Below are 12,509 nucleotides of genomic sequence, written 5' to 3' on the forward strand. Positions count from 1 at the left end.
TCCTTGCCCAAAACCGCAGAGAGCAGGAAATCAAAAATTGAGGAAATGAAATTTGGTTATTAGTCAGCGGGCGACGAACGAGAGAGAGAGAGACCGGGACGAGTCGGGTGAGGACTCTTTCGGGAGAGGATGGGGTAGAAGGTGTGGCACACAATGGCTGTCTGTCGTCCTGCCAGCACACACACACACACACACACACACGACAACAACGGCACTCAAACAATAATTATAAATCAACGCCAGCACTCGAATCAAGTCTAGACAATGCCTGACAAGGGCAGCCCGGTCACATTCATTTCGGAGATGGTTATGGAAATTGAAATGGGTACGAGAATGCAGCGGGTGGGTCTTGGGTGCTGGTTGGTGTCCGACCACCAAACGAGTCGCTTGGCCAGTTGCCCACGCGATGAACACACGGCGATAGAGTGAGAGAAAGAGAGATTCTGCCAGCCACTCTATCATGGATTCCATATTAAACTTTTGTTACAATAAACACTTAATCAGGGTTGGCAAAACATTGCTGCAAGCAAATGGAAAACCAAATTGAAAAGCGTCCAAAGCACCAAAGGAAAAGGTGGAAAATAAAAACCACGTTACAAATGGTAAACCAATCGCTTTAAATGGCAAATGCAGAACCCGATCCGAACCGCTTTCAACCTTTCAATCGCTTTCCAACACTCCACGCACAATGCACCAGGCGCCTCGATGTAGGCAACACCACCCTCCCCGCCCACCTCTCCACACACTTCGTTTCACCCATTTGGCTTTTTATATTGACATTAAATAGCTGTTGATATAAATCGGCGAATATATAAAAACGCACAGCACAGCAGAAATCATCCGCTGAAATCCAGAAGACTGGTTCACGGGATCGAGCCGGGGTTCAACTCTCCATGCAACAAACAAATAAATATGCAGAGCCAGTTTGTGGATGTTTATTTAAAAAAGAAGGCAAGCCCCGAAGGGAGGCAAGAAATGCGGGCCATGATTTTTAGCGACATGGCACGTACACGGCCAAAAAGGTGGCCGAGTATGGGTTGGGGGCAGGCTGCTAGCAGCGGGTCTGAGGAGTGGACTGGGGCGCCGTGAGATGCAAATACGGCTGCTGTTCCAGAGCCAGAGCCAGAGCCAGACGGTTGGGTACTTGCAAACTCGCCGCCAGCACAGCTCCTGTTGCTGTCAATTTTGGACTCTGGCTTTTTTGTGCCATACGTGCCAGACAGGCTGCTGTTCAGCCTTGTGTCCTCAGCCTTGACGAGGCAGTCATCAGGCGAGTGCTGCACAGGCTTGAGGCCTCCAGTTGTTGGCAGGTTCAGATTACAATCATACAGAGAGGAGACTGCAATAGAGATGGCTGGTGATGTTTCAAAATGGGGGTAAGTGTGTGTTTTTAAATACATGCAATTCTTCATAAATTGCTGGAAATAATTCAAAGGTGAAGAAATGATAGAAACTAGAACCAAAATAATAAAGATACATTCGTTCTTCATTAAATTGGAATAGATTTTTCAATCACTCGGACAGGTTTTCATTCAGGTTCATACTTTTCCACTCAACACTCAGTAACTGAATTATCAACTTAATATCTGATATCTCAGAGATATTGTACTTTGCAGGTGGTCAAAGCCCATTGTTCGGCTGTTGCTCCGCTTGACTGCAGCTGCGTTTCATTACGATTCGGATTCATACAATATTTTGGGTTTCCCGTTGAGCATTTGCCAGTTCGGGGTTGGGCCACAATTGCTCGACCGTCCAGCCAGCACGGGGCAGTAAAAGCCACAGCTAAATGTAAATGCAGTCCCGGCCCCTGACCCAGCCTTGTTAATTAAAATGCTCTCGATATGGACAGCGGCGGACAACGAGAGTTGGGGTTGCCATTGGATCCAAAGTGGCTTCGGGCTGCAGGAGGCAGTGGTTTAACGGAAAAATGTAAAAAGCAGACAAACAATCTGAAAAATATGTGCAGCACCAAAGAGTAATAATAGTAGAACAGATATTACTCGAATACTCGTATAACCTGCAATAAAACAACAGTCTGCCAGCCGAAATGAAGGGAAAGCAGCACATAGTCAAGCCCATTATTGAGAGTCCATTCAAATAAAGTGTTATATTGTACCCTTGTACGAGTATATGTACAACCTCTAAATAAATTCTTTACTTTCTAATCCTAGCCGATCTAGGCACCTGCTTAAGTAATTATTACTAGTTTTTTCCCCTAATCCCCCAATGGCATTGTAATTAAAGCTCCTTATGTATGTATGTATGTATTTACGTGCATATGCAGTATGTAATTGTATCAAGAACAGGGTTTAAACAAAGGCCGCATTTACTCCTTTTGTCTGCATCGGCCTAATGGATGTTCGGGGCTGGCAATCAACTTTCGGGGGTAGGACTGCAATATAATTACACTAAATTGTTACTGCGGTTAACAAATTTATAACGCTGCATAACGAGGCATATTCGTCTCCTGGCAATTTTCTAAACCGAAGCACACACGCAGAGCGTTGACCAAATGTTTCCGTAGCTCTTGGCCAGCCACAGGTTGTCACTGGAATTGCTGAGGTGCAAGCTATCGGACCAGGACAAAAGGTAACATTATTTCTGCATCTGGGGTTTCTGGTTCGCTCCCCTCGACTCTTTTTACCCTCTTCCATACACACCTGTATGCGGTTCCATGGCCAATGGCGACAGCAGTCAGTTGTTTGATTTATGTTTTGTTGGTGCTGCTTCTGTTGCTGTTGCACAAGTTAAAAACTTTCAAATGAGTGAGGCCATAACTCAAATGTCAATGCATTTGTTTAATTTGAAATGTGCATGTGACAGCATTCGTTGCGGTTCCTGCAGCTTCCCTTTAAATTAAAGCCCAATTAAAATAATTGTGGCGACGACCAACAATTGAAAATACATAGGTCTAAAAATCAAGATATGCCCGTGACCTCGGTTTTTTGCAGGCCAGTTAAGGTTTGGCAATTTCAGTCAATTGGCTTGATTTGTGCACACCATTTCTTCGGGAAGTTGAAAGTTAAGTAAAATGTGGAAACTTTAAGGATACGTTTCACGCAGCCACAGAACAAGAACCTTTTCCTAGACAGTCAAAGAAACTACACTTCTGTTTATTTCTGCACTATACTATTTATTTACTTTTTCGAGCTTGGGGGTTGAGAAGGCCTTGGGTGGGACCTCAAACCACACCTTGGCGCAGCTGTAAACGCTGGCCGCAGTCGGGCGTCGGAACCACATCAAACTATCAGAGAACCACCATAAATATTGTGGCAAATGGGTGGGAGGAAGGTGGTAAGGGGAGTGGCGCTGGTCAAGCTGTAGTTCCCGACGCCGGAGATGGCGGCAACAATTAGATAAACATCAGCAGACAGAGGGCAGAGTGGCGAGTGGGAAGGAGTCTGGTGCAAGCCACAAACAGAGCTGAGGCATCGCGAAAGAGCATCGCCAAACGGAACCGCAAACTAAGGGCCACGCCCATTTAATTGCAGAAAACATAATGCCACATGGAGCGACAATTCGCTGGCGACATTCAGCATCAAAGGGCAGCCGCACCACCCGCCCACTGCACCGCTGTGCCACAACTCCACCACCACTCCACCGACACTCTTCTGCCCCTGTCAATGCATAAAATTATTTCCGCTGGAACTCTGCCCTTTCCATCTCGACAGCCAGCAATTCTAATTAAGGCGAAAGACATTTGGATTGACACGAGACAAGCGAGCCAACTGTGTAATCGGAGCAGTTGCTGACCACCACTGTGATCCCATCGGCCGCACCGAGCCCCACCCCCCTCTGGCGCCTGGCTCTTGTACCCGCTGTGCAGCAAATTGCATAGAATAAATTTTCATTAAATGTCGAGTCGTCGGGGCTGGACAGAGGGTTTTCTGTAGTCTCCGTCGGCGGAAAGTCAATGCAAAGTGTCAGGACATACAAGGCGGGGCGTGGCCTTAATGGGTCAATGCCCCCCCCACGCAGGGGCAGGCAGTGGAGATAAAATTCGAGTTCTTCTGTCCATTTTCATAATTTTTAATTATTTTTAATTTAATTGTCGCGCCTCGCGTGCTCTTTGCAAACAAGTGACTCGGAGTCGGACCCGGAATCAAAATGGGACTGGGACTGGGACTTGCGCTGCGTCTGGGTCTCTGTCTGTGAGTCAACTGTGGACTGCTGATTGAAGACTGTGAAGAGATGAGGTAGGGGACGGCAGAGTCAGGGAAGGGAAGTGAGCAATAAAAGTCGTCTACATTGGAAGCGATGAGTGAGTCTTGACTGTTTAATAAGATACTAATCGAATGAAGGCCAATGACGACTAGGAAATGCTCTTAGCACAAGAAAATGCATAGCATTTCAAAAGAAACAACAATTATCTAAGTAATCCTCTTTAACTAAGTTGCACATTGTATATTTCAATAGGAAACATTGCACCTCCCTGGTAAAGTAACGTATTCTGTAAACTTTCCAAAAACTTTTGCCACAATCCGTAATGTTTCAACCAGCTTATAACTACTCAACATTCCGGTGTATTTCAACAAGTTCTTACTGCTGCTGTGCACCGACAAAATCAGTAGAGACTCCAGCATACCCTGCCATCAATCCCTCAAAATTTTTGACGGGGTACAATTCTTAAGAAACCAGCGACAGCGTGAATAATGCCTCCTCTACGAGCATATAAACTTATAATGCTTATTTCAATAATTTTCTGTTTTACCGGGAATCGCATTTTGGGTTTTTCATGGTCGCAGTGGATCGAATGAACGAAAAGAAACGAAACGAAATGTACGAACGATGGAAAACATAAACAGAAATTTTAATTACATGAAAATGTGCGGGCGCACTTAGAAACATTTTATGGGGTCACGCGATCCACGGTCGGTGGCCGTCCATCCCCACTGCTGTGTTTACCCACTGGCAGGTGCCCAGTAGCCGCAGCCAGTATTACTCGTACTGCCATCAGCAAAACCAGCACCATCACCATCAGAGGCAGCCAGTTCCGTTCATAGTTCAAAGTTATTTACCCCCTGAAAAATTTTATGTAATTACAAAAGTTTTTGGCTCTTTCTATCTCGCAGCTAACCGAAAATAAACGCTCCTGCCGTTGTCAACGTTATGGCAGAACGGAACGTTATCATCTGCAGAACGAACACCACCAGAAAGACCCCAACTATGTGGCGGAAGTCGGGCAGGTTGCCTGAAACTGTTAACTCGGAATCGGGGATTCTGGGAGGGTCTGTGTTGGGTGCCAACTTATTGTCGCCGCTCAAGTAATTCACACAGCAGGTGCTCGCCGTTAGCTGCGGTTCGTACCGCCCGAGTCCAACGAAAATAATTATCACTCTTGATTATCTTTTGCAGAAATTAGTGTGCGCGCAGAGGGATCCACACAACGCCCTACCTTCCTACCCACCTACTCCTACCGTGTTCTGGCTTTTCCTATCCTGTCTGGGTGGCACTTCTTCCCCGACCAAGAGCCTCGTAAAAGTAATTGTTGTGTTTTGTTGTCAAAAACCTTTGGAGCACTTTAAGTGGCAAGTTGTGCGCCGCTAAGGGCGGTGTGGCACTGGTGCTGTGGGGCGCTGAGGCGGCCAACTGTCAGCCAACTATGCTAACTGTTTAATGTTGTTACCTGAGCAAATTGTCGACGCTTGTTGCAAATTTCTCAACGTTTTATTGGGTTCCCCCAAATGGGGGTGAGGATGGCACAGGATACCGGAAGCATACGATGTTTGGCTTGCAAATTGCTTGATAGGATTTCAGCCCGACCATTTTTGAGGGCAAACAGTTGTTCACATAGAGTTTTGGAAAGTTATTAAAGCAGCTAAGTACTTAATTGCAGCGACAGATAACCTTCAGGGGTGTTGCTTGTGCAAATACCTGGAGAGGGGTTCATAATGGGGATAAGAGTGTTTTGAATGGTTTAATGGTTGAGTGGTAACCAGTCAATATTCAGAGGGGAGGTTTACAGATTTTGAATTCGTTCAGACCTTATACGGTTTTCAACAGGCTCTAGCCGAATCTAGCTGGCCAAAGACCAACAAGATAACAATCCAATGGGGTTTCGCAAGCCCGAACTTTTCGAATTTCCTTATCGCCTCATTTGCATATAGCAGCACAAAACTACCATCAAAGAACGGAACGAAATTGTTGAGTGTACTTGGACGGGCTTCACAAATGACTAAGGCCAAAAACTTTTGGATGACATTTCCACCCTTTCTCTGGGCCAACATTGTCTGTAGTCGTACTCAGCCGGTTTCTTTGAGCGCCCCATCTTGGCCGCACTTTTGTGTTAACAACTCGCATTGCGCATTTCCGCTGAAAACGTGGGCAAAACTTTTACTTTTGTTTATTTGTCGCTCATTTCAGTGGATGTTGCTGTTGAAGTAGATGTCTTTTCATCATTTGCAGCTCTCGAGAGCTGGAGGCACTGCAATCGCGCTGGCCGGTGCTCTTGTCCGTCTTTAAATGAAAGCTAATTAAGTTTTATTTTTTCCCCAGTTTACTTTCTGAATGCAGAGTTTTTCCTCCGTCGCAGCCTCTCTCTCTCTCTCTATCGCTCTCCCTGCTGCTGGCCCAGGGCAGAGCCCGCACTTCAAGAGCGGGGTCTGTGTCTGCCCATCCATCCTTTGGTCATTACAAGTTGATTAACTCATAAACATTTACTGACAGCCGACGTCGGACGTCTGACAAGTGGCAAACTTAGTTAGCGGCGACGGACCCAGGCCAAAAGCAAATGATTTTTGTGTTTCAGCTTAACTTTACTTGATTTCTTTATTACTTATTTAATTCTTACATTTCTTGTTCCCCACTCCCCCCTCTATCGCCCTCTATTTCCTCCCAGCTCTTTGTCACTGGCTTTTTTGCATTTTCTCTGGGTACAAATTTACGCTTTCCGGAATTCGTATTTCAGCTTGGATCTTTACTCCCTTTTTTGTATTTCGCAAATTAAATTTCTCTCCCTCTCTCGATTTCCAGCTGTATCTCTCTGTTTGTTTTTCCATGTTGTGTTTTAAATTTTATTTTATTTTTTCCAATTTTTTGTTTTGTCATTTTATGCTTTTCATTAATTTGACGCAATTTTTTTGCCATCGTGTGAACCCATTTTATGTTTTTACTCGTATTTTTCTTTTATTTCGCTTTGGCCCGCAAAGTAATGTTGATTGTTTGCCTGGTTGACTTTGATTACGAAATTGTTCAAAATAAATAAAATTACATGGCCCTCCACCGACTCACTCCACCCCTTCTCCGCAACTCTCCGACGAGCCCCGCCCTGAGTAAAGACGCTTTTTAATTGAGTTTTTTTTACTTTCGCGGCGCGGGCTAGGGCCAGGCCATGGGTCAGGCCAATTTTCTTGAACCTGGACAGATTTAGCGTCGACGATAAGGTCCGTGACGGCAAAAAGGAAAAAGGTAGGGCTTTAGATTTTCTTGGCGCTTGTTAGAGTTAATTAAAATGTGACTTGTTGATGTGAGGTGGCAATCAAGTTGTCGAAAACAATTAGCCGAGTGCTTCCTTCTATTTGGAGATGGCTTCCATCTAAGATATTACCCGGTATTGGTTAGGAATCTACAATATACTTTTAAATATTCCATTGTGTGACTAGCCACATAATCCAGGCCTGTGTGCCCCATCCTCAAGCCCAACTCCATTCAGCTTCGGAGAAAGATCTTTCACAACAAATCACCCCTTACGAATGCCACAGCAGCTTCTGGAATGGTATTTACTCGACAATGTCCAAGCATTTTCCCAGGTGTATTAGCCCTCAGAGTGGGACCACAATCGCACCGTACGACTGCAATACAATAATCCAGGTAATTAACATGCAAACGAAATTATGAACGAGAGCAGAAGGTAAACACGCACTCAATAGAAATGCATTGTGGAAGATCCCAAATTCGGGCAATGTTTGAACAAACCAGACACAGACGTGGCCCAAAAATGGAAGAGGTGCCTCAAGATGCCTGGGAAACGATCTCTGGAACGTGATGCGACAGTTGTGATGTGGTCTATTGGCATTGTCATTGTCATTGCCATTGCCATTGAAAGCGGGGCAATGATTGGCAAAGGCAAACCTTTGGTATCACCAAAGTCAAAGTCCCGCCTCGACCCTTATGCGTGTGTTCCTCCGCCGGGTTCGGTGTATATGTGAGCGCGTTAATTAAGCAAAGTGAGCGGGACACACGTAGGTGGATGCCTGGCAGGGCACAATGGTGGAAAAAGGGAAAGGTGACTGCAACCGAGGGCATTCAAATATAATGCACAGACACAGACGTGGCCCAGCAGGCCCAAGAAGAGGACACACAAAAGGACGCAGCACAGAAGAAGTCGTAGACGTTCGGGGAGTTTTTCTACCTACGGAGCAGAGAGTCAACAAGTCAGGTGAAGGGATGCACTATGCGATACCCCGTGGTAAGGCTACAGAGCTCGAGCCCTCGAATACCAAATGGAATGCAGTCCTTGTCCAATATACCCATCTTGATTGCCAGTTAGGAGCCATGCAAACGCTTGAAGTAGGCATTGAAGCGTAAGTCGGTGATAATCACGACAAGCCGACGCCTCAACACGTAACCGTAACGTCAAATGCCACGACACGGTCCAAGACGGATCGAAAGTCACTTTCAACAGTGGCAACGGCAACGTCAACGGCAGCGGCAGCGGCAGGGCGCGTTCATTGTCATCGCCCCCACCTGCCACCGTGCCCCACGCCAGGCAGTGAAAATTGCAGGATAATCACAGAGACTTGAGTTCTCAAGTGAAGGCCAGAGGGCGAAGGCTGAGAGAACGGAATGCCTTTGGGGACGAGTCAGACTCTGTTTATGCGTGGTAAGCCAATTTTGATATGAAGCCCTAGACCAAAATATCTTAGAACGGGGAAGAGATGAAAGGAGAAAAGGTTTCCATTTTCGGAGTGCATGAGCCAAGTTATTAGACGAGGGCATGGAATGGGATGGGACGGAGACAGACACAGAGTAATGACATTTTGAGCGCTTCGACATCTTCATCTTCTTCGGCGTCATCATCATGTTGAATCGTGTTGAAAGCGAAGCAACCTACAACAAAATTGAAAGTTTTTACCATAATTTTGGCTTACTTTAAATGATTTAAAGGCCCTAATGCATTGCAGAAATGCATTTATTTATTTGCCGAAATATTCATCAATTTGGGATTGAATATTTTTGCTTGCCAATTTAGATGCAAGAACGGACACGACAGAATTATATCCAAAGCAATGCTCGAATCGTTATGTTGTGCTGAAAATGCATTTAATTTGTATTTCATTTCACATTTTCTAAGAGAGAGAGAGAGAGAGACAGATGGAGAGAGGGGTAGCAGAGAGGTGCTCAAGGAATACCCTGGAAGGGACGTGTTTGACTCTGCTGATGGTAGCAATAGTTAGAGGGCAGAATTTGAACTTCCTATCAATCCTTTTAGGCATCTGACAGCATCTGAAAGAAAAAGGATCCGATTACGGTATTAAATGTTGCCGAATGCCAACAAGCCGATGCCAAAATGGACGCACAGACATTTTTGAGCAGAGTATTAGGGATTAGATGGGCTCTGAGCCTTATTTGTTTTGCAGACGAAATACTTACATAAATACTATGTATACACTACGTACATATGTATGTATATATTGAATTCAGTTTTTCTGAAAGCTGAAAACCAATTTAATGGAAATATCCTTTGTATGGAGAGTATTTTTTAATCACTTTTTGCATTAATAATGGTTTTTACCATGTAGGTTAGTCCCATTTATGTACCTACATGTATTCGGCTTTCATTTAAATATTTTTCACAGTCCGTTTGCCTTTAGTTTTCATCAACAATTTGTATCGTCGATATTGTGCCGGAAAGCCTCCCCCGCCCTTCTGTCGATTTGATCTGCGCCCGCTGCAATTTCCTTAAATTGCTCGTAAATCGTTTGGAATTTTCACTTGTCTCAGTTTGGATTCTCCCTTGAAAGACTTCCACTTCCCCCACATACTTCACATAATTCAGCAAACATTTTCCCATTTCACATGGAGCGCAAGGACCATAAACCAAATAAATCAATAAAAAATTATGCGAAGTAATGCATGGAAAAGAAATGGAAATGGAAATGTAAATGGGGGAAAATTGTGGAGGAAAAGCCGTAAGCAAGAGCAAGCGAATCCGTAGAAGGCCGCAGCGATGAAATGAAAAACAAACTGTGCGCCACGGCCACGGCATTTCTAGATTTTTCCCATTCATATATCCCGTTTTCCCTTCAGTTTGTACTTATTTCGTCCTGGCAAACGCAATCCCCGGCAATGCGAGGCCAACGACAGCGTCAGCATCGAGAGAGAAATTTTAAACGGCATCTAAAGCTGCAAATATGAAACTTATGGCAATAATATTGATGTCGTCTTTGACTCAGGGATACTGGAACTTGCACAGCACAGCCACAATCCCTGCCAAGCAACGGCAACCCGCATCAAAAGAGTATGCCTGGCAGCGGCAAAAGGACCCCAGAACCGAACCCGTACCAATACCAGTGCCAGAACTGAAGGATGAAGATGAGGACAAGAAGGACAAACGAATTGCGATAAAGATAAATAAGCAGAGATACACTTGATGATGTCCTTGTTGCTCTTGTCGCGCTCACGGCTGCTCCTATCCTGTTGTTAAGAGTATACCATCGCAGAGGGTAGCATGATTTTTATAGAAACACCAAGATCTTTGCCAAAATATGTGCGTTTTTTCTGTAGCTAATCCAGCTGGGTATCCAGAGCTTCGAGGCCCGAAAGCTAGTCTTCCCTTCTTGTTATTGTTGTTATCCTTGTTCGTTCTTGTTGGTTGCACGAACTGGTGTTTGGGTACCCTATACCTTCAAACGCCCTCGTATTGTATTATTTAAATTTGATTTTATTTCATGAAAATTGAGTTGCGTTTGCGGGGTTGTTGTTTTTTTCGTCCTCTTATTTCTGTTGTCCTTTCCGCCGCCTTTTCAAGGAGGCTCGCCATATCTGCTTATCGTTTCTTACGTTTTCGTATTTTTCTTCCTTCGTTTTTCGTTCCCCTTCCTCCACCGCTCCACCGCTCCAGCGCTCTTTCGTGGCAAAGAAAGTTCGTAAACAAATTATAATATTGAACTTGTCATAGATACGCGCTTTTGATTGTGTCTGTATTTTTATAAGGGTAGACAGTGGGCGGCCAGGGGTGATTGTGGTAAGTGGCGGTAGGTCTTTATTTAGGGATAAAGGTGGTGGAATGGATCGATTGTGGTTTGAGGTTTTTCTCTTCTCTGACAAAGCTGCAACCCACTATTCACCATCTGAGGCCTAACCAATGAATCAATTAATCCTGCAATCTCCTACCTGCAATACTACTTTCCCACAAAGTTTTACTTACATTTTTCGCACGCTTCCCTGCAGTTTTCCGCTTCATTGCGTGGCCATTAAACCAAAACAGCGAGCTTCATTTATTTTCAATTAAAAGTCAATCATAACTTGCACTTATCAATGAAACCACTCACCCTGCCCTCCCTCTCGCTCCCTCTACATGTCTTTGTTTCCTTCTACCCACTCAAGTGAAGAGGAAAACAACTTTTCCAGAACAAAACAAAACAATAAAATTGTTCCTCAGAGAGCGGTGCGCCGCTCGCAGTTTTCCAGAAAATGTTTGCCTTATGCGTTTTTCTATTTTCCACCAAAAACCCACCGAAGCCACAAGCTGAGCAAGTTTTTTCAATAAGCTCCTCCACGGAGCACAATGCTCGACCTGGCTTCTGTTGATTTTTCCTCTTGCCATGAATTGGGAAAACGGGATTGGGATTGGATGGGAATCTCTTCCCGATTTTGTTGCGGATTTGCCGCGGCTTACCTTTGATAGCTGAAAAAGTTCTAATTAATACAATGAAATGCCATAAGCGGATTTTCATTTGTTTTTCCAGCTTAGTCAACAGTTTTTCCACTCGGTACATATTCTTCTGTACTTTGGAAACATGTTTTCAATTTTGCTGCTTTAATCAGCTGTTTTGTTTTTGGTTGTATTTAACGTTGCACATATGTTGGAATTATTGGAATAAAATTTAATATGAAATGAAATTAAGCCCCTCAAAGACAAGGCCTAACACACCTTTTTCTGAGTACAAAGAGGCCACAGTGGTCGTACCCCCCTAACTTTTGGAAATGTTTTTCCTTTTCTTATACGAGTATTCTGGGGTAAGTCCAACGGAGCATCCACTGCAACAGCCAATTATTTTGATAAGGCAAAGGATACACGCCAGATAATCAGAGCAGAAATCCTTCAGGTGGAATCGCCTCCCCAAGGAAACCCCCCCATGTCTGTGAACGACATCTACGCATTTGGGGGCATTCAACCCCTTGAATTTCAACCTTGATGGAAACGCAGGGTGGCCAACAAAATGACCCTCTAAGCCCGCCACTAAGCCAAGTTGACGGCCAAATTTTCAGGGTTAGGCAGGGCGCGTTCTGTCCCCCGCACTGCCTGGTAGCTGGTAACTGGTTACTGTCATTGACATGCATTTACA

At 44.7% G+C, this 12,509-nt stretch overlaps 2 long non-coding RNA genes across 2 annotated transcripts; both read left to right on the top strand.

Moving 5' to 3' along the window:
* Positions 1-1,130: 1,130 nt before the first annotated feature.
* Positions 1,131-2,170, top strand: LOC117183650 (uncharacterized). Its single transcript, XR_004468784.1, has 2 exons — positions 1,131-1,376; positions 1,617-2,170. It is a non-coding gene; the product is annotated as an uncharacterized lncRNA (long non-coding RNA).
* A 6,337-nt stretch (positions 2,171-8,507) lies between these two features.
* On the top strand, positions 8,508-10,592 carry LOC26534009 (uncharacterized). Its single transcript, XR_001452213.2, has 2 exons — positions 8,508-8,821; positions 9,798-10,592. It is a non-coding gene; the product is annotated as an uncharacterized lncRNA (long non-coding RNA).
* The last annotated feature ends 1,917 nt before the right edge of the window (positions 10,593-12,509 follow it).

Source organism: Drosophila pseudoobscura, chromosome 3, assembly GCF_009870125.1.
Source record: "Drosophila pseudoobscura strain MV-25-SWS-2005 chromosome 3, UCI_Dpse_MV25, whole genome shotgun sequence".
Taxonomy (NCBI): domain Eukaryota; kingdom Metazoa; phylum Arthropoda; class Insecta; order Diptera; family Drosophilidae; genus Drosophila; species Drosophila pseudoobscura.